Below are 24,995 nucleotides of genomic sequence, written 5' to 3' on the forward strand. Positions count from 1 at the left end.
GTTATGGCTCATGTTGAGTAGGAATCCTTTGCAAATATTTTAGCCCATTTGCAAAACAGTAGCAGAGATTGGTGCATTCGCATAAGAACCTGTTTTACGGTATTCTTTGAATAAAATTATGGCACTAACTGCTTGTCTTGGTGAGGGTGAGGGGCTTTTCATTTTCTGAATGTTTCTTCTCAATCTATAGGTATCAGTTAACACCTATGCGCTAACCTGTAGGGTTAAGGAAAATAAGACATTAAACATTTAAAGGAATTTTATCATATACTTGCAATTATAGGCATGTAAACATTTCATTACAATGCTCTATCTATTATGCACCCTAATAGCTGTAAACACATGAAGAATGTCAGAGTGTATCCAGAAGAAGCCTGATAGATACCAACAGACACTGAAGGTTATGTATCTTTGTGAATTTACCACAGCCAGTCTTTATCAAGCACATACAAAATTAGATCATATCATTAATCAGTAGGTGATTGCTGGTTATCTGTACTTCACACTTGTGAGTTAGTAAAATGTAGTATGACACATTGGTTAAGGTGTCAAGAACTGCGTTTAGACGTACTTGGAATCTAATTTATTGTCTTCTTAGGCATTTAATTTCACTGCTTAGCCTAACTTCTACAGCTTTTAAATGAAGATAACAATGTTACCAACATCGTAGAATTATTATTATGGCTAAATGAGATAGCGCATGTAGAACACTCCCCACGCTGTCTGATTCATCTCAGGAGATCAGAAAAATGTTGGCTATTAAAAAAAAAAATCAGGTAAAACTATATAATGTATTCATTTACACTGGGATTTTACTTGTTTTCCAATAATCCAAATGAACCCTTTTACTTTCTGAAAAATTATCTTTCTCAGGACAAAGAGAGTTAGAAACGTAGATAAGTAATGCAAATAACATTGATGTAAGTATGGAATCATAGCAAAGGAAAGTAGAAGTCCTTTATGTATAACTTTGAAATATAATTCACTACAAAACACAAAGTGTAGTAAAAGAAATTCATAGCTTAATGAGTTATTGCAAGATAAACACCTACATAACATAACCATTACCCAAGTTAAGAAATAGAACCTCACCAACTCCTGAATAAGCCTTATTTATACCACTCTCTCATGTGGTTATCCAATTGTTCCAGCACCCTATAGTAAAAACATCTATTTCCTCACCTGTTTTTTGTCCTAAATTTAGTCTCTATATGTGTGAATACTGAATATTATAAAGATGTTTTCCATTCGACTTACATTTGTGAAATGGTCATAGTTCATTCACCAGCCCTTTGATTGTTGACAGATTCTACCTCATCTTGTCAATCTTGACCTGATGTGGAGCTTGTTGTGTAAAGGCCCTGATACAATTTATGGTATCTTGCAAGTCTTCATGTAGCATGCATGGCTCCGTACAGGTGGAATCTCCTTGATTACTGATTCCTGACCTATGCTTAAAATGTTGTTTTGCCATGCTATGTAACATGGCAAAACAAGGATGTAACAAGGATGACACTCTTCCCAGTGTACACAGCTCTCAGGCGCTGCCAGTATCTGCTCCCACCCACTGTATTCTTTTTCTCCACATTTTTATATTCAGAACCAATGTAACCAAATATTGCTATACCCATTTAGTAGGTATTTTTATTTTTTATTGGATTTAAAGAGTAATAGGCCCAGGTGGGGCAGGACAGAGGAAGCAGGGCATGACTCTGGCCTGCTCAGAAGACTGCTCAAGGGCTGTAGGTGGTTAATTTCCTTGGTTGTGTTGCCTTTGTAGTCCAATGTTAAAGACAGACAAAGAATCAGGTTAGTCCAACTCTCCTCCATAATTTGGGTGGCCATCAGGTGGGTTTCAGCTCATAAAGCCAAGTATCTATAGTCTAGGTTCATTATTCTTACTCCTATCCTATTGAATCTGTTAATAATAGAAATTTTTCATTAGTTTCTAGCAGTGGAATTTATTTTTGGCTTTCTGTATCCTTTTATGGTAATTATTACGTTAAAAGATGGAAGTCTAGACACTGGTAGTCTGATGACACTGGTAGTTTACTTAGTAGTTCTAGTTTACACTCCTAAATTAGAGAAAAATCCAACACTCTTGGTATGTAACTAAAACTTATTTTAGAGTTACAACTGTTTCCTCTTAATAGCTCTTGTTACAGATGTTACTTATTATAGAGAGCAAAACCAGGTGTTTGTATTTATTTATTTATTTATTGCTACAAAGTATACATAAATTGAAAGTGTAAACCACCGAATGGGAAAAGTATTTAAAAACCATATATCTGATAAGGAACTTGTTTCCTTAATATGTAAACAACTCTTATAACTCAACAAATAAACCAATTAACACAAATCAACCAATTAAAAATGGATAAATGATATGAATAGATATTTCTCCAAAGAAGATATAGATATGAGCAACAAGCACATTCAAAAATTCTTAACATATAGTTATTAGTTATTAATAAAATTGTAGTTATTTAGATTAGAAATCAAAATCACAGTGAGATACCATTTTTCCCCCATCTGTGAAGGTCATAATGAAAAAGACAAGAACTAAAGTATTGGCAAGGATATGGAGAAACTCAAACCCTTGTTCATCATTGATGGGGATGCAAAGCAGTGCAGAATCTTTGGGAAAACAATTTGGCAATTTCTCATATAATTAAACATAAATTTGCAACATGATAAGTTTCACTCCTAGGTATATATCCCAGAGAAACAAAAACAATGCATCCACACAAAAACTTGCACACAAATTTTCATAGAAGTATTATTCACAATAGTAAAAAAATGGAAGAAAATCAAAAAGCCCAACATCTTAATACATAAATAATGTGGCACTTCTATTTATCTAGTAAAATATTTGGCAGTAGAAAGAAATGAAAAGTTGACACATGCTACAACATAGGTCTACCTTGAAAATGTTATACTAAATGAAAGGAGGCAGTCACACACACACACACACGCATGCGCGTGCGCGCGCACACACACACACACACAGTCGTATGATTCCATCCATATAAAATTCAATAGTAGGTAAGTACATAGAGATGGAAAATAAATTAATAATTTCCTAGGGCTAAGGGAGGAGTGGGTAGTAAGGAGAATAACTCCTAATAGGTACAATGTTTCTTTCTAGGGAATCAAAATGTTTTAAAATTAGAATGTGGGGATGGTTGCACAATCCTATGAATATACTAAAAACATTGAATCTAATACTTTAAATGGGTGATTCATTGTATACCATGTAAATTTTATATCAATAAAGCTGCTGAACTCCATTAAAGATGCATTTTTGATTGTAAAATGCATGAAAATATAGCTTATAGAAACGAACATAAAAATTTACAGTTCATAAATATTTCTTAAACAGGACATATGGTATTCATGCAGGAGTCGGCAACATAAAAATCAAAATAAAATAATATAGAAATAAAAACAGAATAGAAATATAGCAGTATGTATATGATTGAGATGGAATTACAAATCCATAAACTCTTCATGGATATAGTATACTACTCAATTAGAGACACTAAAGAAATAAATTACTTTAATGGAAATGAACAGACCCTTAACTTTCAATTTACAATAAGAAAACAAAACGAGAGGATTAAAGATTTAAGTAAGAAAAGCAAAATTAAAAAATAACTTTTAGAATAAAAAAATGAGAGCATTTTACAATAATTTTGGTAGGAAACTTGTGTTTGCTTTTAATAAGAAAAAAGCACCAGCACCAGTTACAAAAAAAAGAAGGTAGATGCAATTACATTTAAATAAAAGCTTTGTAAATTTAAAAGATATCATAAAGACTGAAAAAATCAGTTATAACTAGAATATATTTTTATGAATACAACCACTAAAGTATTAATCTTCAGATTGTATAAATAACTGTGATATTAATAAGAAAAGGCAAATAATCCAATGGAAAGATGTCATAAGATATAAACATGTATTTAATAAAAGAAGAAATATTACATTATCTGAAATAGCAGAAGGCTGAAAACAAAACAGTCCATCAGCTGGAATGTGAAAAATAAATTGTGGTCAAACAGTTAATGCCACTTGTTTTGTAGTCATTCAGTGTAATATGACAGCATGAATGTAACCGCTTGTATATCCATCAAAGTGATGCTGTTGATCTTTTGTAAAAGCAATGTCTAATGTTACATTTTTTCAAAGCTTAAAAACATAAAAATGATTTTCAATATTGTTAAAGTACAAAAATATTCATAAGAAAGTTAATCACCAAAAGCAAAACAGTAGTTCTGTTGAGACTAATTGAGGGAAAAAATGAGGGAGTATTATATAGGAGTCTCAATTTTGGCTGTAATAATTTATTCTAAAACAAATATGGCAAGAAATAGAGATCCTGTAAAGCTCAATGTTGGATGTAACTTGTTACAGCTCAGTATGATCTAATAATATGGTTTTTGATATGCATAATACCAATTATATTGTTTATTATAAATATTAACTACTGACTTGATAAAAATAACAAATATATTACTATACTCATAATAATAATTAAAAAAATCAGGAAAACCTATGAATTTGGAAATAAATAATCTGGGATTATATATTAGTTTTAAAATCTTACTTATAAATTAAGTCTCAGTTTCCTAACTTGTATAACATAATAGGAATAACAATAGCCTTACATGACTATTTTAAGAATTATGTGAGTTAAACACTCTGTGAAATATAAAATGGTATACATCCTATAGTTATTATTGCAACTAAAGACCTTCAAATGGTAAAGTCCAATTTTAATCATAATCCCTAAACCGTACATTATCTTCAGTCAACTATACTTGTATCTACATAATCATTTACAAAATTAAAATATTATTAACAAACGCTTATTAGAGATATTTAATTGAATATTTGGTCACTGGTGATTCCGAAGGGACTCCATGAGGTCTAAAGGACATCATTAGGAATGAGTAATCACCTCAGAGAACACATGTTGAGATGTGAACACATTCAAGCCCCATAAAGTCAGCTGGCAAAGACAACTGTCTACACAAATTCTAGTTAAACCCAGTCTATAGTTATTCTGTACTTCTGTCAATGATCACGTGGAAGTACAAAAGAAAAGAATTTAGAATTTACTGGTAGCTTGAGAATGAAAATAATGAGAATAAAATTTGATCTTTTATGCTGAAAGATTAAGTTTTAAATGCAGAATAAAATCAAATACCATTTTATTGTAAAGGAATTTGGGGAGCAAAATTTTACAGGAGGTTTGAAAAAATTAGAAGCATAATTTCAATGCATAACTTGCTATCATAAATGCAACACTTTCCCTTGAGGAGCTCCCAAAGCAAAACAAACAAGAATTTTTATTGCAAAGAGACACTTGATGATTTCCAACATGTATTTAGGAAACTCATGTAAAACATGGCTAACCTTACAGATCCAATGGAAATATTCCTAAGACACTAGTGCATTTTTATTTCTGGTTATTTGGATCAATGTTTTCCATGAAAACAAATAAAAATTACACAAAGCAAAACTTTTTAAAACAATGGTCTGGTGTAATATTATATCTCATTGTAGTTTGCGAAAATGTAAATTAGTACAACCTCTATCAAAAACAGTATGAATTTTTTTTAAAGAACTAAAACTGGAACTGCCATTTGACCTAGCAATGCCTCTACTGGGTATCTACCCAATAGAAAAGAAATCATTATATCAAAAAAATACCTACACTTGTATGTTTATTACAGCACTATTCACAACAGCAAAGATAGGAAATCAACCTATACAATTTTCTGTGTGTGTGTTTCTGTATATATATATGTTTCTGTATATATATATATATGTATATACGTTTTTGTATATATATGTATATATGTTTTTGTATATATATACACATACATATATATGTATGTTTCTATATAGACATATGTACATACACATATATATGATATACAGAAACACACACACATACACTACATTTTCTTTATACAGTCATCTGTGATAAACACTTAGGTTGATTTTATATATAAATATATGGACACATGCACATACATACCATGGAATACTACTCAGCCAGAAAAAGCAATAAAAACATGTCTTTTGCAGCAACATGGATGGAACTGGAGTCAATTATCTTAAGTAAAAAACTCAGAAAGTCAAATGCTGCATGTTCTCCCTTATAAATGAGAACTAAATTACATGTACACATGCATATACAGAGTGGAATAATTGATATTTGAGGCTTGGAGAGTGAGGGGAGTGGGGGATGAGAACTTAATTAATAGGTACAATGTACACTATTTGGGTGATGGTTACAACTAAAAGCCCAGACTTCACTACTATATAATATATCCATGTAACAAATCTGCATTTGTACTCCTAAACCCATAAAAACAAACAAACACTGAAGAGTTCACAAGACAGTGATGAATCACTAAAGTTCAAGACAAAGTAGAAATCAGAAATCAAGAGCAAAGCTGCATCCCTGAGCACATGGGTCGCTATTACCTCCAAGGACATCTGCAAATCCTGCAAATGTGGGCTTTTTTATTAGCATGTTTCTGTGTGCTAGGTGCCAGGGATACACTGGTGAATGAGTCAGACAGCCCAGTCTGCATCTGATATTTTTAGGACACCTCAGTAGTAAGTGTTCTTGAAATATTAAGATAGTCCCTTCATTTGGCTCTGGATTTGTAGAAGATGAAAGGCAGACAGGTGCCTGAAAAGAAGGAAAAGCTCAACACGGAGAGGTGAAATTATACAAGGGCAGGCTAAATTTATTTGCATGCTTGCAAATGCAAAAATAAAAATGTCAAGTCAAAACATAGAATGGGAAAAAAATATCTCAGGGGAAAGAGCCCCAGAACCTTCATTATCTTGGTCAAAGGCTACTATTTTCACTTGAATAAATTTAACTTGAAATGTCAGACCTCTATATCAGAGTATCAGAATTTCTGCCACTGAGTAACTGCTTAGTATCATTATCAGTGTCCTTGACCATACACATGGAAATTAGGAAAATTTGCATATGTCCCAAAGCAGACTATTCTAAACTATTAATTGTTTTCCATTAGTCTTATATGTGAAGGAAACAAAGAATACAATCTCCCATAACTTTCACACCAAGATGGATTTGATCTGATGAGAAATGTCTTGGCTTCCACAGAAGATGAGCCCTAGGCTGTGTTCCTTACATTTGCAGGAAATTACTTTCCATGACCCAGCAGTCCTATATTCTCCTTTCCTTTCCTCTAAAACCTCTATTGATAAGACAAGAATCTCCTGAGTCTTAGGAAGAGGAAGAAGGATTATCAAACAACTATATTTACTCACGTCATAAGGCAGTTAACCCTATCATGGTGGCTACAAATCATCTACTCAGAGTACAAATGAATAAAGTCACGTTACAATCTTTGGAAAGGTGGCATAGAAAACATATCATAAACTAGTCATGCCTACTTTTCTACAAGCTCAGCTCTTCCCAGTACCAATTACTCTTGCTGTTAAAAGTTCGATACTGGCCAGGTGTGGTGGCTCATGCCTGTAATATCAGCAATTGGGGGGCTGAGGAAGGAGGGTCTCTTGAGCCCAAGAGTTTAAAACAAGCCTGGGCAATGTCGAGAGACCCTATCTCTACAGAAAAAGAAAAAAATTAGCCAGGTGTGCTGGCACATGTCTGTATTTCCAGCTACTCAGGAGGCTGTGGTGGGAAGATCACTTGAGCCCAGGAGTTTGAGGCTGCAGTGAGCCATGTTTATGCCACTGTACTCCAGCCTGGATGACAAAGCAAGACCCTATCTCAAAAGAAAGATAGGTATATATAATGAGATAAACTCTTTAAGCCTATGGGTATCATTTAAGATTATTTATGGCTCCAGCAATTTCTATTTGTATAGGCTTTTTCAAAGTTGGTGGCTTAATTTCTGATATTGTTGAAGAACAGGTCAAGAAGGATTGTAACCCTTCTTTGGTAATAGGCAATATCTGGAGAAAATCACACAGACTTAAATATTCAAGTCATGCATAAAATTTCAGAGACCTCATAGATCTCCTGGAGTTCATGTGTGCCCTTCCTTAGCGGTCCCTGGGTACCATGCTAGGAACCTCTGGGTCAGGCAGTTGCTTAAAAACCCTTCAGTTCTAGGAGCCCCTGTCTTTGCAAACAAAGCTCCCCTTGACAATCTACTTCGGTATCTATAGTTTCTAATAATGTGCATGTTTGCAAAAGAAAAAATGTATTAGTTCATTTTCACAGTGCTGATAAAGACATACTGAAACTGGGAACAAAAAGAGGTTTAATTGGACTTACAGTTCCACATGGCTGGAGAGACCTCAGAATCATGGCAGGAAGCTAAAGGCACTTCTTACATGGTGGTGGCAAGAGAAAAACAAGGAAGAAGCAAAAGCAGAAACCCCTGATAAACCCATCAGATATCCTTAGACTTACTCATTATCACAAGAATAGTGCAGGAAAGACCAGCCCCCATGATTCAATTACCTCCCCTTGGGTCCCGCCCATAACACATGGGGAATTCTGGGAGGTACAATTCAAATTGAGATTTGGGTTGGGACACAGGCAAACCATATCATTTTGCCCCTGGACCCTCCAAATCTCATGTCCTCACATTTCAAAACCAATTCATGCCTTCCCAACAGTCCCCCAAAGTCTTAACACATTTCAGCATTAACCCAAAAAGTCCACAGTCAAAAGTCTCATTTGAGACAAGTCCCCTGTGCCTATGAGCCAGTAAAATCAAAAGCAGGCTAGTTTCTTCCTAGATACAATGGGGGTATATGTATTGACTCAATACAGCCTTTCTAAGCAGGAGAAATTGGCCAAAACCAAGGGGTTACAGGGCCCAGGCAAGTCCAAGATCCAGTGGGGTAGTCAAATTTTAAAGCTCCAAAATGATCTCCATTGACTCCAAGCCTCACATGCAGGTCACACTGATGCGAGGTGGGTTCCTATGATCTTGGGCAGCTCTGCCCCTGTGGCTTTGCAGGGTATAACCTCCTGCTTGGCTGCTTTCATGGGCTGGTGTTGAGTGCCTTTGGCTTTTCCAAGCACATGGTACAAGCCGTTGGTGGATCTACCATCCCAAGGTCTGAAGGATGGTGGAGCCTCTTCTCACAGCTCCACTAGGCGGTGCCCCAGGAGAAACTCTGTGTGAGGGCTCTAACCCCATATTTCCCTCCTGTACTGCCCTAGCAGAGGTTCTCCATGAGGGCCCCACCCTGCAGCAAACATTTGCTTGGGGATCCAGGTATTTCCATACATCTTCTGACATCTAGACAAAGGTTCCCAAACCTCAATTCTTCTGTGCACTCTCAGACCCAACACCATGTGGAAGCTGCCAAGGCTTGGGGCTTCCACCCTGTGAAGCCACAAGCCTGAGCTCTACATTCGCCCCTTTCAGTCATGGCTGGAGTGGCTGGGACACAGGGCATCAACCCTAGGCTGCACACAGCACAGGGCCCCTGGACCCAGCCCATGAAACCACTTTTTCCTCCTGTGCCTCCAAGCCTGTGATGGGGGATGTGGGAGGCTGCCATGAAGGTCTCTGATATGGCCTGGAGACATTTTCCCCATGGTCTTGGGGATTAACATTAGGTTCCTTGCTACTTATGCAGATTTCTGCAGCTGGCTTAAATTTCTCTCCTAAAAAAAAAAAAATGTTTTTTTTTCCTACTCTATCATCAGGCTGCAAATTTTCTGAACTTTTATGCTGTTTCCTTTTTAAAATGCGGTGCTTTTAAGTCACCTTTTTAATGCTTTGCTGCTTAGAAGTTTCTTCCACCAGATACCCTAAATCATCTCTCTCAAATTTAAAGTTTCACAAATCTCTAGGGCAAGGGCAACATGCCACCAGTCTCTTTGCTAAAACATAACAGGAGTCACCTTTCTTCCAGTTCCCAATAAGCTCCTCATCTCCATCTGAGACCACCTCAGCCTGGACATTGTTGTTTATATCACTATCAGAATTTTTGTCAAAGCCATTTAACAAGTCTCTAGGAGGTTCTAAACTTTCCCACATTTTCCTGACTTCTTCTGAGATAGCGAAACTGTTCCAACCTGTACTTGTTACCCAGTTCCAAAGTTGCTTCCATATTTTTGGGTATTTTTCAGCAACACCCCATTCTACAGGTACAAATTTACTGTGTTAGTCCATTTTCAAACTGATGATAAAGATACACTGAAACAAGAAGCAAAAAGAGGTTTAATTGGACTTACAGTTCCAAATGGCTAGGGAGGCCTCAGAATCACGGCGGGAGGCAAAAGGCATTTCTTACACAGTGGCAGCAAGAGAAAAAACGAGGAAGAAGCAAAAGCAGAAACCCTGATAAGCCCATCATATCTCATGAGACTCATTCACTATCATGAGAATAGCACGAAAAAGACTGGCCCCTGTGATTCAATTACTTCCCCTGGGTCCCTCCTGTAACACACGAGAATTCTGGGAGATACAATTCAAGTTGGGCTTTGAGTGGGGACACAGCCAAACCATATCAAATGGAGTTTGGGTTAAAAGACTGTTATGACTGATTTTTTGGAGACTTTGGAAGCCAATCAATTGTAAGTCACCAAAGGCTCCTTGCAAATTAGGTTAGTGTCTGTAGGGCAGTGGTAACTGCATTATGCAATGGTGACTAGGAGCACACACCATCAGAGATGATTCTTAAAAATAGTATTCAGCAAATATTTGGTTAATGCAACATTTTTCTACTAAAAGCCTCCATTCCTAACAGCCTGCTTTGACCAGTACCGCTTTAAGACCGCATCAAATGAAGATGACAGATTCAAATGTTCAGGCTCCACAAGAGTGGTAGTTTCTCTAATCTTTTTCCCTGCCTCAGGGTGTTTTTTTTTTTGATGGCTTTTTTATTCATCAATGAAAACATACCAATTTAGTGTAAAAGATGCCAGTAGTTTCTGCTGGACTAAGATCTCATGTCAGGACAAGAAATCCCTTGAAGGCAGTATCTTGTATAGCTTCTTGTTACCAAAGGAAGAAGAACTAAAATAAAAATTTGCATCTATAAACATATAAATGCTTTGATCACTCCAAAGAGCACTTACAGTTTTTGAAAATACTGCTTTCCAATGCAGCCCCATTACAAATACAACCCAAACATAGCTATAGCCAAAATAAAGACTCTATCTTTTTAGAATAAAAAAGTATATTTTAGCTACATAATCTTCCATGTGTTTTTTTTTAAATAAATAAATTTTCTAAAGAATATTTGCTTTATTGATGTATGCATTTCTTTTGAAAAGGTGATGTTATTTTTTGTGGAGTTTTTTGAGTTCCTTTTACATTATGGATATGAGTCCTGTTGGATGCATAGTTTACAAATATTTTCTCCTATTGTGCAGGTTGTCTGTTCACTCTGTTGATTCTTTTGCTGTGCAGAAGCTTTTTAGTTTGTCTCATTTGTTTATTTTTGCTTTTGTTGCATGGTCTTTTGAGTCTTAGTTATAAATTATTTGCCTACCCCAATATCAAGATTTTGCCCTAGGTTTTTTTCTAGTGCCTTCATAGTTTCAGGTCTCATTTAAGTCTTGGATCCATCTTGAGTTGATTTAAAAAGTGGGCAAAGTACATGAATGGTCATTTTTCAAAAGAAGTCATACAAAATACCAACAAGCATATGAAAAAATGCTCAACATCCCTTATCATCAGATGTATTTTTCTGTTATCACATTGCTAAAAAGAGCTACTTAAGTCTGGGTACTTTATATTAAAAAAGAGGTTTAATTGGCTCACAGTTCTACAGGATATACAGGAAGCAAGGCTGGGAAGGCCTCAGGAAACTTAGAGTCATGGATAATGGAGAGGAAGGAGACATGTCTTACATGGCCAGAGCAGGAAGAAGAGAGCAAATAGGAAGGCATCCCACACTTTTTTACAATCAGATCTTCTGTGAACTTACTTATTAACATGAGAACAGGAGGAAGTCCATCCCATTATCCAATCACATTCATTCCACCAGGCCTGTCCACCAACACTGGAGATTATGATTCAACATGAGATTTGGGCAGGGACACACACCCAAACCATATCATTCTGCCCCAGGCCCCTGACAAATCTCATCTCCTTCTCACATTGCAAGTGTATCTGTCCCTTCTGAAGAGTCCCCCAAAGTCTTAACTAATTTCAGCATTAACTCAAAAGTCTGCAGTCCAAAGTCTTATCTGAGAGAAGACAAGTCCCTTCCACCTATGATTCTGTAAAATCAAATTCAAGCCTGTTGATTCCAATATACAGTGGGAATGCAGGCATTAGGTAAACACACCTATTCAAAAAGGGAGAAATTTTCCAAAACAAAGGGGCCACAGGCCCCATGAAAGCCCAAAATCCAGGAGGACAGTCATTAAATCATAAAGCTCCAAAATATCTCCTTTGACTCCATGTCACATCTTGGCCACACTGATGAAAAGGCTTAGGTTTCATCATTGCTCCCAAGGGCTTGGACATCTGTGCCCCTGTGGCTCTGCAGGGTACAACCCTCTTGGCTGCTTTTATGTGATAGTATTGAGTGCCTGAAGCTTTTCCAGGTATATAGTGCAATCTATCAGTGGATTTAACATTCTGGGGTGTAGGGGACAGTGACTCTCTTCTCACAGCTCCACTAGGCAGTACCACAGTGGGGGCTCCGTGTGGGGGGTTCCAACCCCACATTTCCCCTCTGCAGTACTCTAGCAGAAAGCTACACCCCTGCTCCAGACTTCTGCCTGGACATCCTGGCATTTCCATACGTCCTCTGAAATCTAGGTGGAGGCTCCCAAGCCTCAACTCTTGCCCTCTGTGAACCTGCAGGCTTAATACCACATGGCAGCTTCCAAGGCTTATGGCTTCCACCTGCTGGAGCAGTGGCCTGATTCATATCTGGGGCCATTTTAGCCACTGCTGGAGCTGTGGTGGCTGGGATGCAGGGAGCAATGTCCCGAGGTTGCACAGGGCTTCAGGGTTTGGATCCAAACCACAAAATCATTCTTCCCTCTTAGAACTCAGGGCCTTTAATGGGAGAGGCTGCTGAAAAGGTCTCTGAAATGCCTTCAAGGAATTTTACCCATTACCTTGGCAGTAACACAGGGCTCCTATCTACTTAGGCAAATTTCTGCTGCCAGCATGAATTCCTCCCAAGAAAATGGGTTTTACATTTCTATCATAGTCAGGTTGCAAGTTTTCCAAACTTTTTGCTCTGCTTTCCTTTTAAATATATGTTTTAGCTCCATGTGATTTCTTTGCTCATGAGTATAAGAATAGGGTGCTAGAACCAGCCAGGCAACATCTTGAATATTTTGCTACTTAGAAATTTCTTTCATCAGATACCAAACATCATCACTCTTAAGTTCAAAGTTTCACAGATCTCTAGAGCAGGGACATAATTACTCCAAACTCTTTGCTAATGCATCACAGAAGTGACATTTACTCAAGTTCCCAGTAAGTTCCTCATTTTCATCAGAGACCTCCTTGGTCTGGACTTCATTGATGATATCAGTATCAGCATTTTGGTCACAACAACTTAACAAGCTATAGGAAGTTCCAAACTCTCCCTCATCTTTATGTCCTCTTCTGAGCCCTCCACACTCTTCTAGCCTCTGCCCATTAACCCCAAAGTTGCTTCCACATTTTCAGGTTTATTTACAGCAATGCCCTGCCTCCCAGTACCAATTTTCTGTATTAGTCCATTCTTGTATTGCTATAAAGAACTATCTGAGACTGGGTAATTCATAAAGAACAGAGATTTAATTGGCTCATGGTTCTGTAGGCTGTACAGGAAGAAAGGCTTGGGTGAGGGGCACTCAGAAAACTTATAATCACAGTAGATGGCAAAGAGGAAGGCAGCAGGTCTTATATGGCCAGAGCAGGAGGAAGGGGAAGGTGCCACACACATTTTTGCAACTAGATCTCACGAAAACTGACTATCATGAGAACAGTAAGGGGAAGTCCACTCCCATGATCTAATCACAGCCTATCAGGCCCCTCCTCCAAAATTGGAGATTACATTTCAAGAGGAGATTTGGGTGGGGACACAAATCCAAAGGATTTCAACAGAAAAATTCAAATTAAGACCACAAAAAGATGTCATCTTACAAAAGTCATAATGACTAATATTAAGATTCAGATGTCCAAAAACAACAGATGTTGGTGAGAATGAAAAGGGAATGCTTATAGGCTCTTGGTGGGAATGTAAATTAATATAATCTCTATGGAAAACATTACAGAGATTTCTTAAATAAATAAAAACAAAACTACCATTAGATCCAGCATTCCCATTACTAGGTATATATCCAAAGAAAAGAAATTATTATATCAAAAAACTACCTGCTAGGTATATTTATTGCAGTACTGTTCACGATAACAAAGATAGACAATCAGCCTAAGTGAAGTGTCCATCAATGGATGACTGAAAATAAGAAAATGTGATATTCAGCCATAAAAAGAAGTGAAGTCATGTCTTTTGTGGCAACATGGACAGAACTAGAGGCCATTCTCTTAAGGGAAACAACTCAGGCAAAGAAAGTCAAATAACTCCTGTTCTCATGAGTGCATGTTAAATAACTCATACACATGGACATACAGTATGAAATAATATTGGATACTCAGAAGGTTAGGAGGAGAGTGAAAATTAGAAATTTTTAAATGAGTACAATGTATACTATTCAGGTGGTAGATAAACTAATAGCCCAGACTTCACCACTAGCAATATATCCATGTAGCAAAACTGCTCTTGTACCCTTTAAATTTATACAAATAAACAAAGATAATGTTAAATATACTTTTAAACAACATAATGAAATAAATACAAATGAAACTCAATTATACATCATGAATTTCCCTTATAATAGCACCAAAATAAAATAAAATACTTAAATGAATACAAAATAAAATAAATAAAGAGATATATATATATATATATATATATATATATAATCTCTGTTCAAATTACTTCAAAATGGAAAAAATAAAAGGCTAGATTTATAAGAGTTCTACAAAATCAGTCATAAATCACAAACCTAATCTCCATGATATTCCACATGATTCAAGAAACACTAAAGGCCGAGAGGAGTGGCTCACACCTGTGACTCCAGAATTTTGGAAGGCTGCAGTGGGAAAATCACTTAAGCCCAGAAGGTTGAGACCAGTCTGGGGAACATAATGAGACTCTGTTTTTAAAAGAATTAAAAAAAAAAATGAGCAAGGCATGGTAGCATGGGTCTGTGCTCCCACCTACTTGGGAAGCTGAGGTGAGTGGAATGCTTGAGCCCAGGAGTTCGAGGCTTTACCACGGCACTCCAGCCTAGGTGACAGAGTGAGACATAGTCTCCAGAAACAACAAACAAAAACAAAAACAAAAACAAAAGGAAAGAACAAAAAGAAACACCCAATAGACAGAATTAAGCACATATGAAATAGATCATGGGGGAGGTCAATATTCTTTATACATTGCTTAGGTTTTCATTGACTTTTAAAAATTTCTCAGAGCAACAACTGATCTCTAATTTGTTTATAGACATTCTTTCCAGTTGTTTTCTGTTTTGTTTCATCCATTTTTATCAAGTGCTTTATTTCATTCTTCACCTTTCATCCCCATGCAATACTTGAAGGTAAATTTTATCAATAGGGTCCATCTTAGACATGATTAAGCTCCTTGAAACACATATCACTATTTATTTAACTGTGCAAGGAGAAATGATAGTATTCAACATTTTAGGTCATTTTGTTTTAGGTTCGAAACATATCACATATAGCATTTATGAACCTCCCTTCATCATGTTTTTAATTTCATTCCCAAGAATCCCACCTGTGGAAATTAGTGAATGAAGTAGAGTTTTTCATCTATACTGAAAAGGAAAATGAGAATAAATTGTATGTCACTCAGTCTAGTAGACAAATTTATTCCTGGATCTCTTGCTCTCTGTCTTTCCTCCTCGAATTTCTAAGCACTTGTGTCCTTCTCATCGTCTCTCCTTTCCTTAAGCTCAACCTCACTTCTTTTTCCACACAAAATCAGCCTGTGATGAGGGTAAAGGCTAGCTTTGCCACTCACTGTGTAGAGTGTTCTTGGACCTAAATTTCCTAATTTTTTTCATCTATAATAATATGAATGCATTTTCTTTATGGTGCAATTACTATGTGCTGGCAATCTTCTAAGATTTCCAGTGTATACTCATTCACTGATTCCTCACAAATACCCACTGCGTTATGTACTATTTTCTGTCACCACTCCACCACATTTTATAGAGAATCAGAGGCACTGAGAATTTAAACAATTTTCCAATGTTACATGGCATGTAAGTAGCAAGGTCAGGATTCAAATTCATGTGTAGTAATTCCAAGGCCCAAGTCCTAAAAGATGCCAACTTTTATTTATTTATTTATATTGTTTTTGAGACAGGGTCTCACTCTGTTGCCCAGGCTGGAGTGCAGCGGAGTGAACTCAGCTCACTGCAACCTCCATCTCCTGGGTTCAAGTGATTCTCCTGCCTCAACTTCCTGAGTTGCTGGGTCTATAGGTGCGTGCCACCATGTCTGGCTATTTTTTATATTTTTAGTAGAGACAAGGTTTGACCATATTGGGCAGGATATTCTCAAACTTCTTACCTCAAGCAATCCACCCATCTCGGCCTCCCAAAGTGCTGGGATTACAGGCATGAGCCACAGCCTGCTCAATTAATTTCAGAATTCCTTTTCATTTTTCATTTTTAACTTACTACTATGAAATACACAAAATGCCACCGTCTAACATGTTTCATAAACAACAACAACAAAAAAATTGGCATATTTGCTCTTAAGAATCAAATAGGTATTTATAACATAAACTGAAAGATTTTGTTTGTTTGTTTTTGGTAAGGAATTACACGTGGAAGCTGAGTGAACTGGCCAGGTGCTTTTAATTTGTATTAATGATCTTATAGCACCCCCAACAGAGGCTCAGGTGGGTGATTCTTTAACCCAGCTCAGTGTGGAAAGTGTTTTGTAAGTTTGAGGAACATCACAGAAGTTTGTGTTTACGGGTATGAGGCATTAGAAGTTTCAGATGAGACTGTTCTACAAATCCCTATTGTCCTCATACTTGGTACTCCTTCTACAGCCTATTTCTCCTATGCTGTGCTGTAGCCAGGTATGTCTCTTGCTTTGGCCCCTGCACATGCACAATCTAGTCCAAACTCTATATCTTTGCTCACACTGTTCCTCTAATTGTCCAAAATCCTTTCCTGTGCTCCTAGCAATGACATTTGCAACTCTTAATTTTTCCCTGCAGGACTTTTATTTTCCCAATGATGCATGATTGACACAAAATGAAGAGAAAGTAAAAGCACTGCTAAAGGTAACAGTTCAGGAATAATTTGCTGTTACAAGTTTACCGTCCTCTTTCTCTTATACTCTCCCTTTCAAAAATATAGGCTTAACTGTATGTGTGAGTGTATACAAATTATAGATTATACATGACATGCAATGTATATTATAGACCCTGATATGGTTGGCTGTGTCCTCACCTGAATCTCATCTTGAATTGTAATAATCCCCAGGTGTCAAGGGCAGGGTGGGGTGGAGATAACTGAATCATGGGGCAGTTTTCCCCATGCTGTTCTCGTGGTAGTGAATAAGTCTCACGAGATCGGATGGTTTTATAAATGGGAGTTCCCCTGCATATGCTCTCTTGCCTGCCACCATGTAAGATGACCTTCCTCCTCATTTGCCTTCTGCCATGATTATGGGGCCTCCCCAGCCATGTGGAACTGTGTGTCCATTACACCTCTTTCCTTTATAAATTACCCAGTCTTGGGTGTCTTTACTAGCAGCATGAGAACAGAATAACACAGACACACATGGAATTCTGTACATACTGTTATAAAATCTATTCTTATTCAACAGTATACTGTAGTTATATTAATCAGGACTCTTTCAGTTCGAAATGACAAAATTCTAATTTGAACCAGACAACCATAGCCTCTCCTAACAACAAGAAAATTTTAAGTCATATAGCAAAAATTATTCAGCTCTTGACCTCTGAAAAGTCCAGAGCTCATTCGCTTTAATAACAGCTGGTTCTAAAAATCCAAATGAAGCTCTCAGCATTCTTACTCTACTATTATACTTCTTTATCTCTTAATTCTGTTGCTTCTTTTTGCTTTTCTCTCTTTCTCATTCTTTCCCACTCTTAAAAAACTTTTAGACAAAGTAAACTTGACAGAATTTATTTAGGCAAAGAGTCATTTATGAATTGGGCAGCATATTAAACTGCAAGAAATTCAGAGAGCCCTGCTCCAGCCACATAAGCAGTGAGCTTTTATACCCTGAAAACAGAAGCAAAGTAATTACTTCATGACTACAGCTAGTCATTTGTTCCATTTATGTGTGGTGTGAGGAGAGACCCTTAGTTATATAACCAGTCAGCTAGTTGCCTGATTGTGATTGAGGCTAGGTTTTTTTTTTTTTCAAGACAGAAAAAATTGTCTCCAAGTTAAGTTTTGTTTTGCTTGCATAAAGGTTTTTGGTAAACAAACAACCCTAGTCTGATGACTTCTTGAATATTTTGCTGTAATACTACTAACAATAATTTTCTTTCTGCAGTTGAGAAAGGAGCATCTTTTCCTACATAAGTTCTAAGAGAACATCTCAGGGTGGAATTCAGCTTGGGAAACTTGTACATTACTACTTCTATCATTCTATCCAAGAAGAGGGAGGACTTTGATTGGCTATCCTAAAGTAGAGATAGAGGGCCAACAAAGGAAGTGATGCTTCCATAAAACAACAGGAAAAGTCCACCATATATCTCGACATCAATACGTAAAGTCTCTTATCTGTTTTATCTAAGGTAGGCCAGAAAACAAAGGCTGTTCTTTGTGACTGATTGTTTTCATCTTGTTTTAGTGCAAAGAATAGACAAGAGGTCAAGGGGCTCTCCAAACATTTTCTTGCTTTTAAGAAAAGAGATTCTGAGGCTTGGTGGTTTCCAGAGCACATAAAATAGATCTGCTGGGCCAGGGAATCCCAGAACCAGATCTTGTTACTCTTAACATAGTGTTTCCCTGGGGCAGGAAATACCGCAATTTTATATTCCCCTATTTTATTCTTGTGTGATGGCACACTTAAGAACTAGTGGTGGTGGTTGGCCTTGTTTCACTGCACTTTTAAATAGCTAAACAATATTCAGTTTATGATTGTATCATTATTTACCTCCAACTGAATGATATTTTGGCTTGTTTTACCAAATTATTCTTTGTTATGATTCAATGATGCAGTGAGTATCCTTGTTCATGTATCTCTTTTAATTTCTCAATTGTTTTATTAATACAAGTCATTATAAGTAAAATTACTCAGAAAATTTTGCCCATTTTTAAAGATAACATTGATTTCCTTCCCTTCCATGAATTGTGCTGTTACTCTTGAAGGCCACATTAATAACTCTATTCTATGTAAAGTTGCAAAGTTTTCCTAATATTCCCTTCCAGGAGTTCACTTATTTGACAAGTTTATCCTGAGTTCCTCTTATGAGTCAGCTTCTATGCACAGTGAAGAGGTTAATTACAAAGAAAAAATTAATTCATTGTCCCCCTCCATTAAGAGAGACTAATTTAGTCAAGGAGACAGATAGGAGGACATGCAATTGCAATTTGTGTGATTTATGCTGCGAGGGGGCGGAGGTGCAAGTGCTGTGAGAGCAAAGATGAAGTAATTGTCCTTAGAAAGAAAAAAAGCCTTCATTTAGAAGTGATATGTGATTTAAATCCTAAAAAAAAAAAATGAATGGATAAGGGTGGTGAGCGTTCCCAGGTCAAGGAAACTCCATATACAAATACATCTGTACATGGAAAAGGGTGAGTATATTCAAGACCTGTTGGAGTATTATAGGAGTCACTGGTATCTGGAAGACCTGTCAAATAATATAAAGCATAATTCTTATGCATTCAAAAATTTGAGGACGATTCTTCTGAAGCTCCTATTTTTAGTGTCCCCAGTAAACTGCAAACTTTTTGTGGATGGGAACTGTATCTTATTCATTCATATCCACTGTATCTTCTATGGTAACTGGCATGAATGCATCTGTGCACACACACAAATGTGTAAAGCAATCAACTGATAATTCAACTTGTTATTGAATAAAGCCAGTTTTACTTAATAAAATATTTGAATTTGGAAATCTTATAATAACGTGTATTTTTTATTGCAGGAAACAAAACAAATAAAATTTAAAAATCACCTATATCCCAAGTAGTATTAAACATCTCTCTCTCTCTTTCAAACATACACATGCGCGCACGCACACACACACACACACACACACACACACACACACAATTATAACTGCTTTCTAACTGCTTTTTTTCACTTTCTTGACTTGTGTCCATGTTATCGAGTAATCAATTCCGAAGTAATTTTTCTAACTTCCACATCTATAGTTAGATATCTAAGTGGTCTCCCCATTCTGATGTGGGAAACTGATGTATTCACCTGACCTTTAACCACTCTTGGCCAACCACCTTCACTTTGTTGAGTTGGATTACTCTAGTGTCGTCCGCACCTCTGACATTGTTTCCCCACCCTCATGGGCAGAGTGATCTTATACAAACAGAAATCTGTTCAAAAACCTTTAAACTTAGAATAAAATTCAAACTCCTCATCATCGGCCCCTGCAGCATTGTGTCTGCTTACCTCCCTCTCACCTCTCCTGTTGCCCATCCTTGTGCTCAGTTTCTGTGTTTCTGCCACCTGACCACTTAGCTTCTCAAACACATCTGGATATTTTCCATCCCAGGGCCCTCAAATAGATCACTCTTTTGCCTTGAATGCCACATTCTCCTACTTTTCCCTCTGTTGACTCTGATCTTTCATTTCTTGCTCTTAATAGCTTTTGAGAAGCTACTTTCCTGATCACTCAAGTAGCTCCCCTTCCTCTACCCTGCACCCACTTATGACAACTTTAAACAGATATTTACATGTAGGCTTATTTATTTTCTTACTCCTCCACTACTAGTCTACAAGCTTTGCACACTTAGGGATTTTGCCTGTTTTATTCATCAATGCATACCCAGATTAGTATAGAGTCTGGCACATGGTGAATTTTCAAAATACAGAGTACACTGAAGATATTAACGGGAGAATTAAGACAGTAGTTCTCAAATGTGCTATCTGTACCAATATCACCAGAATCATCTGGAAACTTGTTAAAATTACAAATTCTCAGGCCTCAGCTGGAGCTACTGTTATCAGAAGCTCTAGGGGGTGGAGTCCAGTCATGTATTTTTTTAACCACCCCTAGAGGTAATTCTGACATTCAGTAGTTGTACAACCACTGTTGTAAGGTATATTTTGTTTAAAGTGGATGAAGCCAGAATTTTTTAGAATGTGAGATTTGAACTTTAAATATCACTGAGTTTAGTCTCTCATTTTACTGAAAGAAAAGTCCAAGGTTAATTTTATTTTATATTTTAATTTAATAAGTGAATTCTCTTATAAATTTATTTATAAAAGTGAAACATACATATTTCTTATAAATATTAAGTATAACTATGCAGCACATACTTTTCTCTTGAAAAGTTTTCAAATATGAAGCAACTTTTATACTGATAGCTGAGTATGTATTAATTTAGCTAAAATTAGATAGAAGTATGGAAAAATTCCATTTCATATTTCTCTCAAGATGGTTCGAACAATGAATAGGTCTAGATAACTTATCAGACACTATTTCTCTGTGATAAATTTTGCCCATATTGATTTTAGTTATGCTATTAAGGAGGAAGCAATAGTTTTCTATGATGTGTCCTAGGAAATAAAGCTGGTTCACTAAGGAATGTAGTATCATAGAGTTACAAAAAAAGCTAGATTAATTTTCTTCAAATTGGACTTCAGATTGGATCCAGAACACCTGGGCTATCTGACCTTGGTTAACTGGATAAAGTGTGACGCTGAATACCACGTGATAAGACAAGTATCCACAGGAAGAATAAAAATCATGAAGCAAATGTAAATACTCTACAAAACTAAAAAAAAAAATAAAAGTAAGAAGGAAACATAGTTTTGATTAAGTTTCCATATGGAATGATATTGTACCAGGTACTGTTTCCTAGACTATCTTATATTATTCTCTCTCCACCAATTTTTAAATACTTTTATTTTTTATTTAAATTATAGGTTCTATAATTTCTCTAATGAAGACACACAAGTCCAGCCCTTCTTAATAGAATAGTCTGTGATGAAGCATAAACCATGGTTTTCTATTGGGCTCCCAATATAATACACATTTTAAAATATTATATATGAGCTTTAAATACCCCCTTAGTGGATGTAATTTACAGAGAATATATTTGAGTAGATCTTTCCTCATCACTGCTCTTTATATTTTAAATATTATAAAAGAAATCATTTAAGTACTTATTTTTTGTAAAGAAAAGAACAGTTATTTCCGTTATCAGTGATTATCTGTGCTACATGATCTACTCTTTAATGTAGATGTAGAAATGGAAATTCTCCAAATGGAAGCATTTGACATTTTTAAACAATGAAACAAAAACAAGAACTGAGTCAAAATTAACTTTCTTATTACCTTTAAAACTGTGGGAAAATAAAGACAACAGGTTGAAAACATTTTGTTCCCTAGCTTATGTCACAGTGAATTTCGTACCTGATGTGATTTATTTATTTTAACATTTAACACTGAGATATGCTCCTTTAAATTCAGATGTTTTTCTCAGACTTTCTATTTTGATAAAAATCAGTTAAAAACCTTGTATAAAATTATTCTTAAGAAAAATTAAAAATATGTTAAAGGTAAATATATTTTATATATTTTTGAATAAAAAATTATTTTAAAGTAGATGTGAATATTTCAGTGAAATCAATATATACATTTAAAAGCAGACAAAACTTCAGAGAGGTGACATTTGGTTTACATGCAAGATAAACAGATATTTTAAAAATAACACATTTAGATCATACTTTTTTAACTTTAAAATATATATCTAGTATTTTGAAATAACAGAGACATTCATTTCCAATTCTGAAATCAATATTAATTTTTGTCTACTGGCTTCTCTACATATGTTTAAGAAAACAGAAAAATAGTATAGAATTCCTAGATTGATGCACTTTTTAACATACCACAGTCAGAATTCTGAGTTCAGCTGCATTTGGAATCCTTCATTGCTGACAAGAGAGTCTCAAACGACAATCTTCTTTAAAGCACTCTTCAGTGTGACAACTGAAAGTTCTCCCTTCCACTGACTGCTTTTTCCATTAGCTAGAATGTTACATCCTTAATGCTACACAAAGCATTTGACTGGAGGGTTTTCAGCCTACTCTTAAATGTCTGAGTTTGAATAATCATTTTTTTAAAGATAACTCATCTCTTTATAAGAACATCCGTATTGCTTTTTAAAATTAATTTCATTTTAGGAGTTGGTTATAGGGTGCAGTAGGGGGCTGCCTTCATGTGTCATTGGTTAATGTCTATGCATGAGTCACCTAGGTGGCATTTAGTCATATAATGTAAGTGACATTTTTATTTTACTGTCAATTATTAATAATCTATTGTATGTGTCATTTGAACGAGCTGGGCAGATTACCATGAAAGGTGCGAGGTATGTTTCACTCTGAATAATACTGGTCTGGAAAATACAACTAACTTTTTTATTGGTGAACTAGGTAACACTATTCTGATAGCTGAATGGAGTTCACCAGGATTTCCTATAATTTTTTTCTGCTTTTAAAGGAAATTGCTTCATTTTCTTATTCACTGGAGAAAGGTACAATAGAAAGCTTCCTGGTTTCTGAAAAATCCTGTATGTGTTAAACTTGACATTGCATTACATTGGCTCTGAGCTGCACATAATGATATGATTGTAATCTGAGAGCACAGGAATTAACTGTCACCTAAAAGTAAACAAGCAAATACAATTGAATGCTTTTGTCTCCATTTAGTTTACCTCCACATAAGAGATGCAACAGAGGACTACATTTATTTCTGTTAAGAAAGCCTCTGCAGGCAGCTTGTAATTGGGACTGACAGGACACTGAACCTAAGATGTAGCCACTTAATGTATATGGTCTTGAGTTAATAAGCATGCTTTAAAATAGATTTTCCAGCAGGCTTGAGAAATACAAAAAATAACTTCACACAATGTTTGCCATCCTTAAATAACAAATGGTATATTACTCTAATTTGTAGGTTTAAATTGTCTATGGCATAAAGGGATTAATGAAATCCAATAGGTTTCCATGACTGAAACACTCCTCTGGAATCCTGGTTTGCATCATGCAAGAAGTCAACCACCACAAAACCATAATAATTAGTTTTTTAAAACAGAAACGTCGGAAATTATTATTTTCTTCTCCACAGTGGGTATTTTCTTCTCCACAGTGATAATTGCTCAAAATATTCATATTTTGATTGACTCTGATGAGATTAAGAAGGCTGTGTGCCAAAATAAATGGAGACGATGACATGGAAAGATGACGGGTTATAAGCCGCAAGGAAGAGACAAGTGTTTTAAAATTTATCAGGATCTCCCAGCCTGCCACGGAAGACTGGTCTGCAGCTCCCACTGCTCAGGCCACTGAATGGGTAGGAGCAACCACTGAATGGTCTTAAGCTGTTCTTGTGTGGGCTTTTAAACAACATCTAAGATTCATGAAAAATAAACATCTAGTTTCCAAAATAAAAATAAAAAAAAATAAAATTTATCAGGATCTAACTAAGCACAGGGACCTCAATTTTATTATATTTTCTTAAGTATAAAACATTGAAGAAAAAAGCACAATATTCATGCCCCCTAATAAACATGATAATTTTCTAATAATGTGAATTTGACCCCTAACTACCCAATTCACTTGTCTCGTGGCTTCTATAGTCCCTTGCACACACCTACATTACATGCAGTGTAGTACAGTGCTTGACAGGGTTGTCCCTGTGTATAATTCCTGCCTCCTTCTTACCAGCTATGTGATAATAGGAATGTTATTTCACCATCTAAGCCTTATTTCCTTACCTATGAA

The 24,995-nt window shown here is 36.1% G+C and overlaps 1 protein-coding gene across 2 annotated transcripts in view; it reads right to left on the reverse strand.

Moving 5' to 3' along the window:
• Nucleotides 1-24,995, reverse strand: part of ANO3 (anoctamin 3) — a 281,024-nt gene that overhangs the window by 125,267 nt on the left and 130,762 nt on the right. The window contains exon 1 of one of the 2 annotated variants that reach the window (XM_037742087.1): nucleotides 23,103-23,330. The exons of the other annotated variant lie outside the window; for it this stretch is intronic. The gene's annotated coding sequence lies outside the window, so the exon portion shown is untranslated. Of the gene's footprint in view, nucleotides 1-23,102; nucleotides 23,331-24,995 lie in introns of those variants that run through there. 2 annotated transcript variants of the gene reach the window in all.

The sequence above is a fragment of the Cebus imitator genome, unplaced genomic scaffold (assembly GCF_001604975.1).
Source record: "Cebus imitator isolate Cc_AM_T3 unplaced genomic scaffold, Cebus_imitator-1.0 Scaffold113, whole genome shotgun sequence".
In the NCBI taxonomy this organism is placed as follows: Eukaryota; Metazoa; Chordata; class Mammalia; order Primates; family Cebidae; genus Cebus; species Cebus imitator.